Below are 18,695 nucleotides of genomic sequence, written 5' to 3'. Positions count from 1 at the left end.
ACATAAGCACTGCCTTCTAAGAGTGTGTGTGTGCTTAGCCTGAGAGTCACCCCCACACACACACACACACACACACACACTGCCCACACAGTTGCAGCTAACTTATTCAAATAGGAAACTGCTTAAATCCTTCGCCCCTACGTTGATCCTCTGCACGGAGCTCTCTGTTCAAAGCAGCGGAGGCAGAGCTGCACTGACACCTGAGCCCGAGGAAGGAGGGTTTCATCAGCACACATACAGTATACAGGTACAGAAACAAGCACCAGACTTACAGAGAGGAACGAAGGATGAAGGAAGATGCGACGGAAAGAGGAAAAAGAAGAAACAGACGGACGGCAAACAGAGTGAGAGTAAAAGAAAGACAAAGAGGAGTGTGTGAATATGTGCGTTCGGGGGGCAGTGGGAAGCGGCGGTGGCACAAAGCGTTGACAGACCTATTTGGAACAGTAGAGGTTTTATCTGTACTCATAAATGAGCCACTATATCCCCAGAACTGACCTGGAGTCCGTTGTATTTTCTTATTAAATACTTCCAGAGGGTGGAGCGGCTCCTGTTGCAGTCACCAGTGCAGGGAAGCAAAGCAAGCAAAACTTTATTTTTAGAGTCAGGAGGGGTAGATACAATGTCGTCCTCTGACAAGTACAGAGGACTGTAATGTGCCCGTGGCATACTAACAGGTGGACAAACGTAATTGCCAGTAGGAATGCAAAGGCACATCCACAACAAGACAAGAGCTCGGGAGAAAAGGGATGTACTTAAGCAGGTATTAGACCATAAAAACCCAACATATAACGAGAAGGCTACTGGAAATTATGGATTGAAGAAGGACATAAATAATATTTGCTTTATTTTTTTTTTTTACATTATTGGACAAGAAATTATGATTTCAAGTTTAGTCATATTTCTTTTTTTTTTGGACTATTACTTTGTCCTGTAGCCTGTATCTAAGCCTCACAAAACAAAAAAAATCACGTCACCTTTTACATAGTGAACTTGGTGAACTTTTTTGCAAACATTTGCTTATTTACAGGTTTAGCAGATTGGTAGGTAGTAAATGTATTATAAATTGGAAGTTACATTTTTGATCGCTCTATGGATCCAAATTCAGTATTGTAGCTCATTTTAGCAAACCCACAAAGGAAATATCTTTCGATTTAGCAACTTACAGCTAAATTTCTTTACCTCTTAGTCTATCATTTTGTTCGTCACTGGAGGCGTCTGGGTAATGTTTCAGAAATCACAAAGAAAAAAAAAAAAAACAATACAACAAACCTACTAAGAACAAACAAACATTCAAATAAACAAGGGGAACAAGATCAATGTCCAAGTGCAAATTTAAATCTAATTGGCATCTCATATATTCCAGCATGTGTGTGAAAAGTAGTGGGCCAACAATAGACCCCTGAGGAACTCCACCCACAATGGCAAACCATGAGGTTTATAGGAGATATAGGAGAAATTCTAAGCACATAGTCAGACAGGACAAAGTAGGCCCGTGGAGCTAAAGGCCAGAAAGCACACGGCGTTCAGAGGGCAGTGGCGGTCGACAGTTTTAAATTTTCTGGAGTGCTATGATCAATTGTTCAATTAAAACTTGAGCTTTGCTAATATGGAAATGTCACCTTAGGGCTATTTCTGTCTTTGCTAAATAATCAGTTCTAGAGGGAATTGCAAGGGCAATCTTCTCTGAGTTGTTGAAAATAGTAAGACTTTAAAAGTGATGTTAAGTAGCTGTGCCAGTCCACATTTGATCCATCAGGTATTACTGAAATGTGAAATGGTTAGAGATGATTGCTTTTTAAATGGTGTCCAAAGCTGTGCACGTAAAAGAAGATTTCTAAAATACCTTTCTTTTCTTGCGCCGTTCAGATTGCAGAGAAAGAAATAATACTCAGGGGCAGCAGTCCTTATAAAGGCATTTGGTGTCACACAACAGAACAAATGTAATAGCTTGGCTGATCCCAAAGGGAATCAAACCACTGACCCTGGTTGTGCTTTAGCAGCAACACCATCCGCAACATCGCCACGCTGAATTATTCAGCTCAGAGAGATGGAGCGTTGGGGCCTGTTAGGAGTGCGAGGGACCCTGCAGAGGTCAAAGTGATGTCAAAGCCCCAGCCGGTGCGCCCTACATGCCTGCTGACTGCACCCTCCCTGACAGCTCAAATGGAGGATGAAGCCAAGCGTGTCCGGGGGACGGCAGCAGAGCCCGCACCTCTGCAAGCGGACGGCGAGCAGGGGACGTGTTTGTAAAAATGCACGGCCCGCGACTCTGACCGGGCTTCGCTTCTTCTTAATCCTCAGAAAATGAAAACGAAATGCTTTTGCTTTTAAACTGAACAGGGCGCCTCTTCACTCATTTAATCACGCTGCCTACAAAAGAAAAGAATATGTTCACAATGTTTATATGCTTTCTTATTGAAGCTGGATTGCTCAAAAGAGAAATGCTTAGACTATGAAAAAAAATAAAGGAACGTTTGTCGACAGTTACTCAAATCCAATCGACCACAAATATAGGAAACAAAAGGAAGCGTCGGATCAATCAGAAAACAGCCTCTTAAACAAATATTGTCCATTCAGCACAATGGTGTCGCGCATTATTGCTGACCTACAAACAAGCTGAAAAGAAAAAAAAAAAACAATAGTGAATTATACCACCAGCGGGGTGTTTAACAAGCTATGGATAAACAGGACAACTCATCACTGGGACAATCAATAGTAGGAAGAAGACAGCATTTCCTAATCAAAGTCTACTGTTCCTCCCAAGAATAATAACCCATATGGAGGCGGCAATATGCTGCAGTGTGGCTCCCTAACACAATAGCCCATTAAATCATTACACCCCTGAGTCCAGATCGTTACTCAATCTGTCTGTCACGATTCAGCAAGCATCCTCAGCCTCGCTGGAAAAACATAAGAGGAGTGTAATATTATATAAAAAAAAAACTGATGGGATTTAATAGGAGCTAAAGGCCAGAAAGCACACGGCGGTCGACAGTTTGAAATTTTCTGCTGCTGGTGACTCATTATTAGAGTCTACCAGAACTCTCTGAGAAAAGTGTATTATTATTATGGGAAATTTAACCACCATAAAGTTGGAAATAGCATTAAAATCCTTCAAGCAGAAAACTCACTGTGAGGTAGTTTGGAAATAATACAGAGAATTTAAATTAATCTGCCATTAGAGGAGGCCACTGCTGCAGGATACTGTAGGAAGACACAGTTTGTGTCCCAGCTCACGACAATACGAGAGAGAGACCCCTTGTAAGTTGTTTATGGGTTTTAATAAATGGTGTTTAGTTTAGACACAGCAAAGGTCCTCACACAGACTTGGATCAGGGCAGCTGAAGTTCCTGCCTCCAGGAAAGCAACCATTACAGGGGCTGTTGAGCAAATTAGCATATCCATAAATGTTCCCAGCTGTGGGTTAAAGTCGAAGCCTTGCTGCAGATGCATCATTTAACGTCATTTTGTTATTTCCTGCGATATTTATCGGAAGCTGAAACAATGCAAAGCAGAAGAATTGCAGGAACAAACCAGTTGCGGTTCTGGTGTCACTGGGTGAAAAGGAGGGCACGCTGTGATGTTACATATTTACTTTGATTATTGTTGTAATAATAGCCCGAAGCTATAACAAATTGGTTCAACTCAGTCACTGCTCAAATACTTTTTTTTTTCTGTATCTACTTCAACGTGTGGAGTGTGTCTGTATGTGACTAGGAGGGCACGGTGCTGTGGTGGTTAACGCTGATGCCTCACAGTGAGGAGGTCTGGGTTCTACCGGTCTGAGGCCTTTCTGGGTGGAGCCTGCATGTTCTCCATGTGTCTGCCTGAGTTTACTCAGTACTCAAGCTTCCTCACACACTCCAAAGACATGCTTGTTATTGATGGTTCAACATTAGCTGCAAGTGTGTGACAAGCCGTGACCCAAATCAGAAAAAAACGTCGACTTCTCACAATTTATTGAATGAAAAATACTGAGCAGTTTGAACCTGACGTAGCAGAGTGTAATATCACAGTACGAAAACACACAAGAGACAAATGTGATGATGGACCAAAATGACCACGAAGTGACTACGCCCCAGAGGGAACTATGCCCTTTAACCCTCCAATTAGCTGCATTTTAATTCAAACCAGAACTCTTCACTTCACAAAAAGACTCAACATATGTAGCTTTAGCCACGTTGTTTTTGTTGTTCTATTAAAGCTGTTCAGTCACTTCTTCAAGCATTAACTGCAAGACTGACATGATAATCAGAAAACACGTCACAAGCACATTTTTAACGCTCAGTTGGCTGCGACATATTACCAGGGCAAAAAAATGGAAAACCCAAATTGTTTCGCAATATGTATGTAACACTTAACTGTTTCCTACGTCCTTTGTTTTCCACGTTTTCTAATTTTGTCCAATAAATGTTTCAAATCCACAATTCCTCGTCGGGCCCATGCTGTATCTCGTCCAAACGTGTCGAAACATCTTTAAGTCTAGTTGCCTAGACTTAAAAAAAAAACGCATTTTGCATTAGTTGTAGCAATTTTGGAAGGAACAGAGCTTCTGGTGGGGAGGGCCGACCTAAAAAAAAAAGAGAGAAAGAAAAAAGCTTAATGCAGAAGGGCATTACAAACACGCAGGATCCACGATCACGCTGGAATAATGCATGAGGGAAGGCCCTATTCATTAGGTTACCTGTGTGGCATGCATCACTAAAGAAAGCGTCCTTTTTTGCCGTGAAATTTGCATATGACTTCCCTGTCAGCTCGGATTTAAATGCGCACGGACGCATCAGCAGGAAAGAACTTTATAAGACAAAAAAACAAGGACAAAGGGGCCATTATAGAAGAAACGCGGGTAAATACCACGCGGTATGTAGTTTAATGCTAATACAGAAGAATTATATTAAAGTTGCAGATTGAAGAGCGGATTGCCGAGGACCGTGCGTGCACGTTTATAAATGCGTGATGTGTGCCCGGCGGTACGCGTCCTCGCAGCACGAACGCGCGCATTGGTTTTGACAGAGAGAGGGAGAGAGAGAGAGAGAGAGAGAGAGAGAGAGAGGGAGAGAGAGAGAGAGATCCGTCACCCGATTTGTTTCACTGGGAGTCGAGAGGAGCCTCCTCCGCTGACAGACAAGCAGATCTGCGCCGACACCTGAACAATCACCAAGCCCCACCGACAGCAAACAAATGAAGGAGAGGCGGAGGGACGGGAGGGTCTTCTAATAAATTAAGAAGAAGAAGAAGAAGAAGAAGAAGAAGAAGAAGCAGGAGGAGGAGGAGGAGGAGGAGAAGAAGAGCTAACTGGACTGGAGAGGAGGGAGAAGCGGGAGCAGGCAGCCGGGGCACGCAAGCCCGTCCACAGTGGGGAGAAATCACCGCCACCGCCGCCGCCGTCACATCCCATCACAGCACAGCTCAGCTCCGAGATGACAAAGGTGGGTAACGGTGCGCTCCTATTGTCTCTACCGACCGAGTCCCTGTCCCACATGGCCGCTCTAATCCGTAGCCGTAGCGCAATGGTGTCTGGTGGGCTGCAAATATGAGAGGAAAAACGGACCACGCTGGCACTCTTCAGCCCCCGTTTGTCCCCGTTATGCCCGCGCTCCTCTTTCCGTCGCGGCCGGGGACAGTTACGCACCGACAGCCGCTCCGTTCCAGTCATTTTCTATTTACGGGACGCCCGCTGACACTTTCTCCTCGGGAAAAAAAAACGCATTCACGGGGCCGACATGTGTGCCGTTTTTTGGAGATGCGCGGCGGAGTGATTTCATTCAGCACGACCCCAAAATCTAATCTGATCTGATCTGATCTGGCCCACATTTGACGGCTTGGGACCTCTTGAGGAGATTTTTTGTTTGTTTGTTTGTTTGTTTGCTTCTGGTTGCTGGCGTAGTTGCCCGTGTCCTCTAACGAGCATCGCGTGTGTTCCGTCGGAGGAGGGTGATGAAGAGGAGATGGGAGGAGAGTGTTTACGGTCTCCTTGAGCGCCCGAGGCTTGTCTGGATGATTGATTCCGCCTGTTCAATCAGATTAAGAGCGTGTGAACACCTATGCCGGTAAATTAATTACACCGCGCCCAGAGATGAACCGCGCAAGATTATCAGCGTGAACCATTTAGTGCGGGCAGGAGAGGAGGGCGACGATTAATGATAAACTATTTATATCCCCCAGCTTTATTTATCGAACGTAGTAAGAGCAACTGTTGCACGAGTATATGTGTTCAATATTTTCCACAGATCGGACCGGATTCCTCTCCATTAGTGGATTAGTTTGGGTGGAAGTCGGCAGGAGCTTTTCCGTTTGCTCCGTTTCGATGATGCAGCGTTAATTAGATATTTTGTCAGTCAATCAGTCAGGTCTGTGCGTGCGGCAGATAACAGGACGGTTCACGGCAGGTTTCTGGTGTCTGAAGTCTTCACGAGTGCAAAAAAGAGAGTAGCTGCAGCTGATTCATAAAATTGGATCCTTGTGCTCTCAGTATTTTAATTCATGCGTCCGAAAATTTAGGATTAGGGCAAAAACAGCACAAAAACATCTTCAGGTGCATGAGAAAAAAAAAAGAAAAAAAAAACAACAAGTAGGAGAGCACTGGAGAGTTGTCACAACAGATAAATCAATCAAGGCGACGATGCCAAGAAAAATGGCACAGAGTTGGCATAGTTATGAAAATGTGTTCCCTTCTGGCCGGTCTCCAACTCCAAACAGGCGCATTAGAGTCTGCGAATGCACCTTTTTCATTTCACATTTTCAATCAGGCAAACATCTGAGGAGAGATGTTGTGCTATGGAGCTGCACCGTTTGAAAAGGAAAGAGGTCAGGGTGGCTGGGTGGGTCGACGAGACACTGGGAAAGAAAAAGAATAATAATAACTCTACCACGGTCTCGGTCTTTAAACAGCCATGACAAGCCTCTGAGGGCAGGTGAGACAAAACAACAGGAGGAGCGTCAGAGGCGGCGCTGTACCATATTGATTAAACTTAAAACTGGAGCTGGATCTGGCACACGGGATACAGATTTAGCTCGTTTTCATCTCTTGCAGTGGCACCTCTTTTCACCTTTTCCGTCAAGCAGCTATAAGAGAGGGAGGCAGAGAAGGAGAGCGCAGGGAGATGTCACAGAGCGCTTTGAAAGGGAGGGGGTCAGGGCGGTTGGATGAGTCCACAAAACGTCACTAGTTATACAAGTGTTTCAGCTGAGCTACTGAGAACTGTGGGCACATTTACTTTCCATTGCATTGTTTGTTCTTTCTTTGTCTAACTTCTCATTTCTTTTATGAAAAGAAATGGGCCGACACCCTGGGAACACCTTGAAGATCCTCACCGACTAATTGAAATCCTCAGTCAAAATTTGAGCAGCACCGTTTCATTATTTATGTATTTTGGCATTTAGGTATTTGTGAGTCTTTTCAACCGGTCTGCCTCCTCTCTTCCTGTCTCTCTCCTCCTGCGAAGTAGGTTAGTGGCATTAGGGAGGGAGACTTAATAAACCCTTTTGCGGCAGGTCATTTACAAGCACAGACCTGAAAAGGTTCGCCCCCTTTTTTTTTTATTTTCTGGCATGCCCAGAAGAAAGCAGCGAGACCGAGTGATGAATGTGTTCTCTGTGTGGAGGATGGCAATGCAGGGGAATAACAATGGAGGGCGAAGGGGGTTAGGACGGTGACACACATACGCAAGCACGGTTCTAACCGTGTTCACACTCAAACACGCGTGTGCGCAAAGCAAAAAAAAAAAAAAAGTCAATATGACAAAGTGCGTCGCGCTGGCTTAGATCCGCTGCATGGATGTGTTAAACGTCATCACAAGAGTCTTTGTAAACTGATTGCGACCTTTAAAGGGCGATGCCGGGGCAAAAAGGAGTTTATTTATACAGTATCAGACTGTGATATACAGCTCGGTGGCTGCGTGTCGTACAGTGTCCCTGAAGAGGGTAGTTTTCAGGCCCCGAGCCAGAGAGGCAGCGCTATATATCGCTACCCTGGAAGGGAAAGACTTGAAGATTTGTTGGTATGTAACACAAATTCCTCCATTTGTCCAGGTCGCAGTCAGACAGACGTTGCCTTAAAAGGTTCGGCTGTACAGATAGTGTAGGTACATCTGAGCAAAGGAGCCTGAAGGGAAAACAGATCCTTAAAGTAATGAGCTTGTTTTAAGGCATGTATATGATGAAAGAGCACAGGACACACAGTTTTGTTGTTGGGTGTCAGGGTGTTGTACACTTGATTCAAGTCGTTGAGCAGGCAATCAAGAGGCATTTTTTGTCATTTGTCAAGTGAAAACACCAAATAACGTAACAAGTAACTAATGGTGCCTTCAAATCAGGTTGTGTTCACCATGTCCACAAACACAGTTTCAATTAACAACAGAATAAGGGCAAACTCGCCGCATTTGAAAAGCTGTAAATATGGACAGAGTCCCTTAATTCATAGGTCTTCAGGAGGGCATCCACGGCCCCTAGGGGGTCCACGGAGGTACTGCAGGGGTCGCAAAACCTTTGGTTGATTAGACTTTTTTTTATTCCACCCACAAATTTAAATTTCGTTAAATACAGATTAACATGAAATAAACATATTTTAGTAAAGGGATAGTTTTATATTGAATGCAAAATGATGATAATTATGATGTGTATTTCTAAATAGCTCTAGGCTGAGTTTAATATAGATCACATATAGTAGGTAGGAGGTTTCTACTTAATCTCTCATCAGTTTCGGGGGTCATGGCCCTGAAAAACTTTGAAGACCCCTGCTGTAATTCAACTGGACTGTTTTTAGTTTTTTTTTTTTTTTTTTTTTTTATTTAGCCTGTTAAGCTTAAAAAAAAAATTCAATTCTAAACGAGGTGACGAGAAATGGAAAGAAGATGTGTTGGAAAAGAATTTTTGCAGAGAGCAACAAACGTCGCAACAGCAAGGAAAGGCACTTGACTTCACTTGAGGACACAGAGGAAAACAAGCAAGACGTGGAAGTCCGTCTCGGCTGCAGTTAGTTTAGACAGGGAGTGCTGTGTACACACGCAGGCTTCAAAGCGTGGGCGGATGCGCTGTTTGCCGCTGTCAGTCCACCAGCGTCGGCAAGTCCTCTTGGTGCATATTAACGGAGGTCACGACTGGTGTTTGAGACAGGCCGTGGGTCTAAGTGATTAGAGCGCTCGTGATTAAAAATTTACTTGTGGGCATCTCGGCTCACCGCGGAGAACTCAGGGAATGTCTGTGTGTGTGTGTGTGTGTGTGTGTGTGGATGAGGGCCTAGGAGAGATTAATGCATCACATTAACAAACCTCTAGCTAGCGTTCAAGAACACACACACACATACGTAAGCCCGCACACAGCACTTGATCCCCTGCTGGGTCGTTGCCATCCATGAGCTACCCTCATCACACAAGCATATCGGCACAATCAAACACTGAACACTGGCCAACTTCCAGCAGGTCTGATGCATTAGTGCCAAGGTGCGTCTTCTCGGGCGGAGACGCGCAGAAACGCCGCGACCAGATATTAGATTAGAGGAGGAAAGGGAGCGGAGTTCGAGATGACCTCAACGGGTCAAGCAGCCCTCAGAGAGGACGCCGGCCCGCATCAGGCAAACGAGAAATTTGTTGTGAGGGCCCGTTTCGCTTCCTGGAAAGTGAATTCCGAACAGCTCTTTACTGAGTGTGCAAAAAAAAAAAAAAAAAAAAAAAAAAACACGGCTTTCATGGCGGTGGCCTGCCGTGTGTGGGTCTGACCGCGGCCGTCGGTGCCAGATGAAGACAGATGGACGAGGGTTTTTTTGCCGGGGGTCTGGGCCCGGCTCCAGGGAGCTGCCCTCGGCGCGAACGTTTTCATCTGCTCGTAGATGTCCGATAGTCAGATTCCAGCAGAGCCCGGATTAAAACGGCCTGGCCGGGAAGATTATAGGAGCAAAGTCCCGTATCTGGACGGCCCTGCTGTTTCGCACGAAATGCATTATTTATTACGTCCGCTGAGAGCCTCGCAGTTTGGTCGTTTTTGTTGCCGTTATCAGACACACTTTTCAGTTGCAGATCCCCCCCCCGGCCCCAACTCCCCAGCCCCGACTTACCAGAACTTTGACCTTGATTTCTTATAGGCGCTCTCTGCCGTCCGGATTTCCGAGAAAGCCCGAAGGTGTTTTCACTCGTTGTCCTGTACGGTAGCATGAATAATCTGTTTATGTTTAATAAAAGCAACGACACGATTCATTTTTTTTTTTTTTTTAGGTTTGTGTATTCAGAAAAGATGCTGGGTCGCTGAGTTCATCAACCACAGTATATTCAGACCCCGTACACACTCGGATGAATCCATGCCATCTCAAATTAACATGACAACCGTGTCATTTGATTGAGGCATGTTTGTTTTTTCTGTTTATTTTGTGGTATACAGTTTTGTATTGTATATCTAAAAATATCAAAACTGTGCAGAGGACTAATCCCTTAATAGTAGTTCTTCAGGGCAGACTGTTGTCTAACAGACGGTCTTGAAAGGCAGAAATCAGGACTGAAAACCTGGATTTAATAGCTGCTTGTGCTCTTTAAGCTAACTGCTGCGAGAACAGAGCATGATTGTAACCATTTGTGCAAAACAAATTATTCGGTTAATCAGATTACTGCTTCAAATGGGATTAGAGTTAACTGCTGTCAGGAGTACATACATGATGTCATGTTCATTGTTTTTATAATGACTCTAATCATCTCTTGGGTTTCCTAACTTGAACCGAAATTACTGCTGTCGGCGCGTAGGAGTTTCCCCGTCGCGATCTCGGTTCTGATCTGGGAGGCTGAGCGTTGTGTTTACGTCGCCCTCCGAACAGTGCTATTCCCATGACCCCCGAGGAAACACAAGCCCCCTCCGAGGGGCGGAAAGACGAAGCGCACGTCGCGGCGAACGCCGCGTCAGACAAAGCGCAATCTTCCAGGAGAACAAACGGCCGTGGTCAGTGGGTAAGGACACACTGTTGTGTTGGCTCTCAACGCCAGGGTCTGTAACAACAAGCCACTCGATACGTTATCTATAGAATCACTTGCACAAAATCAGACACCAGATACTGAATATCACTTTTCCCCACGATGGTTCAATGACGGGCTTCGTCGGTTTGAAAAAGAGTGACGAGGGACTCCTTCAGTGTTGTTGGGTTTAAATGAAACATTTCTCTTTGAATCCTCGAACAGAAGTGTTTTCTGAAGACCTCAGCAGCATCGTGTTACGTCTCATTCAGTGGCCTGGAAGGAGCGATTTGATTTACACGGACGGGAGTTAATAAAGGACTCCTTCAAGTGCTGGACGGCCCTGACAAATACGCAGTGGAGGTGAACGTGAGCACAGACGGGGGCGGTTGGGTGGAATATTGATAGTATCGATAGTACCAAGGCCAGTATCGCAAGTAACATTTCCTTCTCTGAGCCATTTTTATATTTACTATTACATTGTTACTTCCACTGCACTAATGACTTTTTTGTAAAACAATCGTATGTAGTAAAAGGGGAATTAATAAGAAAAACTTTTTATTTGCCTACATATCTTTATCGGTGATACTAGCCCTGTATTTGCTTGGTATTGGATCGATACCAAAACTCATCATCTTAAATTATTCTAAACCAGCTTGTCTAGCATTAAAGTTAACACCTGTCCAAAATCTAGCCATTCATCATTACTTCCTACAACGCCCTCTTATGAGGCACGAAGCGTAAACCTTTTCTTTAACGCGTAACCCTTGGATCGCGCTTGAATTACGTTTAGATAGAACAGGTTCCTTTTGATTGCTACCCTAAAAAAGAAAGGGAGTTCACTGAGCTATTCAGGTGGGCGGGTGAAAGCCGCCTTGGTTTGCTAAAGGCGTGAGGTTGTATAAACTCTTTTAGGGTTATTTTATGGCTTTACCTATACTGCACCTCTTCACATGTGTGTTAATGCTTGCTGTGAGTGAATTATATATTAGCATTATTGTGTGCAGGATGCCCATGCGTCATGTAGTCATTACCAGTGACAGCACCCTGCGTGTGCATGTACTGTGTGTGTGTGTTTTGGGTGGAGGGGTGGTGCAGAGGGTGCCCACCCCGTTGGGGGGGGGGTCTGGTCTGATCTGGGCCCTTAATTAGTACGTTTTGTAGCTGAGCCTCTGCTATCCAGCCATTACAGAAATGCTACGAGATCAGAGAGCAGAACACACAGGTGAACACACGCACGCAGTGACGTCGAGGTGTGTGAGGACCCACAGTTCAAATACTGAGGAGGTTAAAACTTAATTAAATACCAGGATCTGAAAAACACGGTTAAAAAAAGAAGTGAGAGAGAAGCACCTACACATACAGCTGGACTGATTTTGAAGAGAAAACTGAAATTCTCTGTTGTGAAAACAGTTTGCTGGCTTGACTCCAGGTTAAGCTTTTAACCTCAAAGGCCCCTGCAAAGAAGCAAGGACCACTCAAAATGTTCCCAGTTTCATAAAAACGTCCTCATTGAAGGACTGAGACACCCCGGCCCTCACAAAGATAGAAGTAGCCCTCAATTTGAACTCACTGAAATCCAGAGAAGTATGCAAACAAGAATAAGCATGGCACGGAAACGGTAAATACAGATGTGCAAGCAAACAGGCATGCACACAAACGCACCGCACACACACTCTCGTCAAAACAAAATCTCCTTTTGTTTTACTTTTCCCGCAACACACATCAACATCAGTTGGGCCGGCTGACCACAGCGAGGTCTGTCTGTTTGGCTTAGACGCTCGGGCAGCAAGTGAAATCTGATTACAGTCGTACACAGCTTCCCTCGGCGGCGGCGGGCGGGCGATCGCCGTGACTACCAGCTCGTCTGGCTGCCCTCCTCCCGCTATTCCCCCTGCCCCTCGGTGTGTCTGTGTCTGCATCACTACTCCGTGTAATGGTACTTCTGTCTGGCCCGGTGGTTTGATAGACTCTCCGGTAGCTGACGGGTCATGTGCTTGATCCCTGCAGACAGCAGGCGCGTTTCTGCTCAGGTGATTTGAAAGAAACGTTTTGAAGCAAAGGTCCAACAAAGGCACCTTTACTTTTCACATTCCCACAGATATTGTTTTTCCACCGCACCGAAAACCCGAGGGGAAAACAACACAGTTTTGCTGTCACGATTTCGGAATCAAATATTAAGAGCTGCTTGTGATTTATGCATGGATGTTAAGCTGACGCTTGGAGAGGAATCTGTGGTAGACGAGGCAGAGATATCAGTTCCTTAAGCCTTCTCGCACAAGATTGCAATGCAGATAGTAAGACATTTTGAAAAAGAGAAATAAGCAGGTTTCTCTGAGTCGTACACACTTTTGTTTCTATGTGACAGCTAAGACCCAGCTAATGTTTGCTATTTAAAGTAAGGATTCTAATTAATTCCATGTATCAACATGTTAAGTAAGCTAACATTAAAATATATCGCTAGATTAAATGTTTCCAGCTGCTAAGCTAGCTAGTCAGGCATGGTTCTATTACGGCTTTAGTCAAAATGGATGAAAATCATGGTCAAGTTACTCTTAGAGCATAGGTCTTCAACAGGGGGCCCGCAACCCCTAGGGGATCCACGGAGGTACTGCATGGGGGTCGCAAAATCTTTGGTTGATTAGACATGTTTATGTATATATATTTTTTAAACCCTATCCAGCATAATTTAGTCAGATGTGATATTTCAGTCAGCACTCATTCAGCGATACAGGAGCTGCCTCCACACCGCGCTCTTTCACACAGAGCACCGCACTAGCTGAGACCTGTCAAAGCCTCCTCCACACAGTAGGACCCGTCGCTATCGCTGCTGAGCCAGCGGAGGCGGCATGTTAGACACTGACTCTGTTCGAGAGGTGAAATCTCAGAAGCTGCAATATTAGCAGAGGAGAAGCTAACAGTGAAGTGAAGTGAGGAGACAGTTATACTTATGTCAGCTATACCTATGTTTACGGCAGTTGCACAGCCAAACTACTGTCACATGTGACAGGAAAGACTATTTGAACCCATGTGTTATTTAATTAGCTCAATACTGTATAGCAGTAGGCCAAGTTTAATATAGATCACATACACCTTTTCTGACTTCAGAAAATGTTGTACCTGGTCTTAATTAGGCTTGTTAATTAAGCTGAAGTTGTGACTTTTCTATTAAACTAACTTAGCCGCAAGCTATGGGTTGGTTGAAAACGTCTGATTGTTAGCTTAATGTCATGCTCCTATTGCAGCCTTGGTCACAGCAGAAAAATATACAGCCAGGTCCATAAATATTGGGACAGATTTAAAAATGCAAATACCACACCTGAAATGATCTGTAGACCTTTTATCTGCTCCTTGTCAATGGGATAATGAAGGAATAACACAGACCAGGCCGTATACAAACTGTTGATTTGGATGTAAATACCCTCAAATTAAAGCTTAAAGTCTGCAGTTAAAGGATGTTTCATATCAATTCCATTGTGGTGGTGTACAGTAGTGACCGACCGATTATCGGTCACCAATATATCGGGGCCCGATAGGACGGCTCCAGTTCTATCGTATCGGTGAAATGTTGCGCCGATAGAAAAAACAAAGTGTGTCAAGTCACGGCAAGTTAGTTCATGAAATAAGTAACTATAAACATGAAAACATGATTGGACCAACAATAATAGCCCACATTTCATTGCCCCTTTCAAAAGTGTCCCCCGATGTAAAATAACTGCGAGGCAACTTTGCTATATCATCGCAGATTTTGTCTCAGTAGTAGCATTACACGAGTGACGTTAGCAGTTTGCAAACAAGCACCAAAGTGTTGCAGTTTAATATATGCTAAAAGGATTTAACCAAGAAAGCTCTAGTCTCCCCGACACGATGTGGGATCACTTATATTTTATCGTTGTCATTTTGGCTTGGTTTGATTGTGTGTGGTTCATGGAGGGGACGAATGAACGATGTGTTTTTGGGCATGCATTTCTGACCTTTGCATTGTTTCTCAGTAAATTAGAAAAAGCTTTCCTGTCAATCCCCTTTTCCGTGCATGGTTGAAGGAGATTGACTCACATCCACGCTCCACTCCCTCCTGCACTGGAAAGTCCCCTAAAGTGACATAAACAAGCACGAGTGTGTACAACCACCGCATCAACTCGCCACCCGCATCTATTTAAACTCCGTCACTTTGGCTCGTCTCCATTGTCCCGGCGCTTCCTTACTCGTCCCACATCTGTCCCCCGTGAGAGGGTTTTCAGCACAGTAGGAAACATCTATGAGGATAAGAGATGCAACCTGTTGGATGCCAGTGCAGAGAAACTATGCTTCCTGTATTACAACCTTCCCCTCACTGACTTCAAGTATTAGACACTGACTGACTGACAGCACATCCTTTATTTAGATTGGTTTATTTATTTTTATTTATTTATTGAAAGTTCTGCTACATTATTTAAGTTTTGTTTGTGTGCCAATTTGCAAGTCTCTAAGTCCAAATGTTAATTGTAATTTTAAAAAAGTCTGTTCAATGTTAAAAGTCTTAAATAAAGACGTTGGTTTGAGAAAGTATCTGTCTGTACTACTGTCACGGTGACTACCATTACATAATCATATCGGTGCAAAATCTATGCACAACTGGCCTGTTTTCATTCCAGCTCAAAAACTCACTATATCAGTTGCATATCGGCTATGGTTCATCTGTCGGACACTAGTGTACAGAGCCAAAAAGATGAGAATTGTGTCGATGTCCCAATATCTTTGGATCCGAATGTATTATTTAAACTACATTTTACTCTTGCCTTCTTCAGTATTCATGGTTTTAGAGGGGTAATAGCCCTGGCTGCCTATGTCAGTCAACTGAAGCCCTTTCATTTCTATGGGAACTCGGTAATCTCCAATTATTAGCAAAAGTTTTATTGTAAGTTTTCTTTATTTGCCTTGTATGCATTAGAAATTTGTAGAAGTTCTTGGTGTAGATACTGTAGAGCCTACGGAGAGGGTATAGTGCAGGCATCGCCAAATGGCAGACACGGACCAAATGACGCTTCTTCCCGCTTAAAATTCCCGCTAAAATTCTAACCTTTTAAGACCTGAACATAAAAGTATAGGCTACTACTTTGAAAACACTTGAAATTTGACAATAAATCATACAGAAATGTACGTACATTGTTGATTTTAGATTCAGACCTTTGCTGGGAGGAAAGTTTAGTAACGGGGCCTCTTTGAATTTTGATTGAATACCCCTGGTGTAGTGTATGCCAGGGAGATGGAAGAAGTTAAATGGCTAAAAGGCTATCAGACTATACATTTTCTTGGCAGCCTGTCAAACTGCCAAACTATGTAAATGGACACAGTGAGCAACAAAAGCTGCAACTTGCGTAGATTATTACTAAGTGTTGCTTGTGCATGTAAATGTTGAACGTCTGCGAATGCAAAGGCAAGGTGTAACTTGATAAGATCCCGTGCAAAGTGGCCGGACAGAAGAAAGGGAAAGCTTCAGCGTGTCTGCAGGATTTCGTATTCCACAGTTTTGGCCTCGTACACAAACAACTATTAGAGCCTCGGTGAATTACTTACATCTAAGCGTCACGCTGTTCGAACTTCCCTTCATTTTACTGAATGAGGAGAAAAGTACAGGACATGCTGTAACCATTCACAACCGAAGGCCGCTGCGCTTGTCCGTCAAGCGACGGGGACTTTGTTTGATGAAGAGGCATTGTCCTTTTATCCTCTGCAGTGTCTGCTCTGCAGCTTTCCTCTGTCGCTTCATCGACCTTCCATTCACACATTTTCTCTGAGCGCGGCACATTTACTCCGTTTGGATCTCATCTGTGTGATCATCTGCCTGGCGAACACCTTTGCTTTCCTTCATGCTTTGTTCTTCTGTCTGTGTCTTACGTCCTGGCTTCAACGATACATTGAAACATGTCACCTCCACCGCCTCCAGAACCGTGGCCACAAGCGAAGACAGTTGCGCTTTTGAATATTTTGGTATTGTTTCCATCCTCTTCTTCTCCTCCTCAGTCCATTCCCTCCTCTCTCACCCTCTCTTTACTCCAAAGTTGCGCCTCAGGCAACGTGCCATCTGCTTTAAACATTTTTAGAATGAGGGGAACTTGTGAGAACAGTGTGTTTATTGTTCCATTGTGGTTAATTATTCAGACTGCGGCTCTCCATTCAGAGCGGCCGGTTATCTGGAGGCGATGCACAGCAAAAAAAAAAAAAAAAAGGGGAAGGACACTCGGTGGAGAATAGGGAATTTGTAATTTGTCTTTCCGATTCTTTGCCGCTACTGTTGGGAGCTGACAGCAAAACGAGACACTCATATAGTCGGTCCAGCAGTTGTCCTTTGACCTCCCCGTCTGCATTGAGCGCCTCTCAGAGTCTCAGAATCCACAAGTGAATGACATTCTCACAACCGGTCATCTGTGCCCAGCACAGATTTTTTTCCAGTGGCTGCCAGCCAATAAAGAACGCATGTGCAGCGCCCCACCGGCCACGAAGCTTAAATGGGGAATTGCACTGATTTTACACATCAAAGTCTGTTTACAGGTCTGCGTGTTTACTGGAGCGGCACTACAACAAAGGTGGAGGAGAAGTAGCCCCGGGTCGTGTCGGCTGTAGCCAGAGACCGTGTGTTTGAATATACAAGAAGAGTCTAGGGTGGGGATTCGATTTGTGCTGCGAGACCTCGAGCAGCCTGCAGCTCATCATCTCTGCTCCAGGACGGGGGCTGCAGGCTCATTAGCTGCTCCTGGCAAAACGGATTTGCATGAAGGGTGCGGTGTCAGGTTTTCAAAAAAAAATAAATAGAAGAGTGCGCAGAATAAACATGAATGTTCTTCTTTTGCGTCAGTGAATAATTAAAATGAGCAGTTAATTGTGCATGTCATCACGTCAAACTGACGGAAGCAGTGAGCTTCATGAATTGCTTTTTAATCATGTGATTTGAACGAAAAGGGTCATTTGTCCGTGTTTACGTCTAGACTCTCTGCTAGTAGGGGAGGGGTAATATATGGGCTGCACTGTGCTGCCTGTGGACGTGCCTGTCTGTAAACCGTGCTGGGGAAAAATATGTGTGTGCGTGTGTGTGTATATATATATGTGTTTCCGCCTTCCTCGATTCTTATCGGTAGCCAAATGTTGTAACGCACTGTTCTCTGTTCTATGGGCTGCTTCAAACTTCGGCGTGAGAATGGAAAGGTCACTGTAGTGCAAAACAAGCTCATCCACATTTTTGTCCACATATGCCCCGTGATTCACACCTCTAATAACCAGCCTCTATAACACCTCTAATAATAATTTAACCAGCTGACTGGTTTTGGATGAGTGCAATACATGGACAGTTTTAAGTAACTTTTCTTTTTCTTTTTTTTTTTTTTTTTTTTATCAGACACTTTAGGTTGTTTGACACCTGACATCTGACATGTTTCGACGGTAGATTCCTCTGTTTCAAACAACCTAAAAGTGTCTGATGAAAAAAGAAATCAAAAGAAAAGTTATTACATTATAGACGGTATGAATTTTGTTGGATCATTTTTAAGTAAGTGACAATTTGTCAGAACATATGATCATATCCTCATGTGAAATATACCATATCAAAGCATCAGTAGCTTAGCAACATGTCAAGCGGTGTGTTTTCAGCAAGACATATTAGTCCAATAAAATAAAAACAGATGTTGGTGCCATAAATAGCAGCTTTGTTTTGTGCTCAGTGCTACCAAGCCAATGTTAACATGCCAAACAGAGCAGTGGATCTGTTAAACATCCGGTTCCAGCTCT

General features: G+C 44.2%; 1 protein-coding gene and 1 long non-coding RNA gene across 2 annotated transcripts in view; one reads left to right on the top strand and one right to left on the bottom strand.

Annotated features, from left to right (window-relative positions):
- Positions 1-3,945: 3,945 nt before the first annotated feature.
- On the bottom strand, positions 3,946-4,924 carry LOC125014505. Its single transcript, XR_007113516.1, has 2 exons — positions 4,688-4,924; positions 3,946-4,573 (listed from the first exon to the last, which is right to left on the bottom strand). It is a non-coding gene; the product is annotated as an uncharacterized LOC125014505 (long non-coding RNA).
- Positions 4,925-5,106: 182 nt separating this feature from the next.
- Positions 5,107-18,695, top strand: part of gal3st3 (galactose-3-O-sulfotransferase 3) — a 36,289-nt gene continuing 22,700 nt past the window's right edge. Inside the window, exon 1 of the mRNA XM_047595608.1 lies at positions 5,107-5,432. The gene's annotated coding sequence lies outside the window, so the exon portion shown is untranslated. The remainder of the gene's footprint in view (positions 5,433-18,695) is intronic.

The sequence above is a fragment of the Mugil cephalus genome, chromosome 1 (genome assembly GCF_022458985.1).
Source record: "Mugil cephalus isolate CIBA_MC_2020 chromosome 1, CIBA_Mcephalus_1.1, whole genome shotgun sequence".
Lineage (NCBI taxonomy): Eukaryota > Metazoa > Chordata > Actinopteri > Mugiliformes > Mugilidae > Mugil > Mugil cephalus.
The sequence above is the reverse complement of the archived record's forward strand: the minus strand, read 5'-3'. Positions and strand labels throughout refer to the sequence as shown.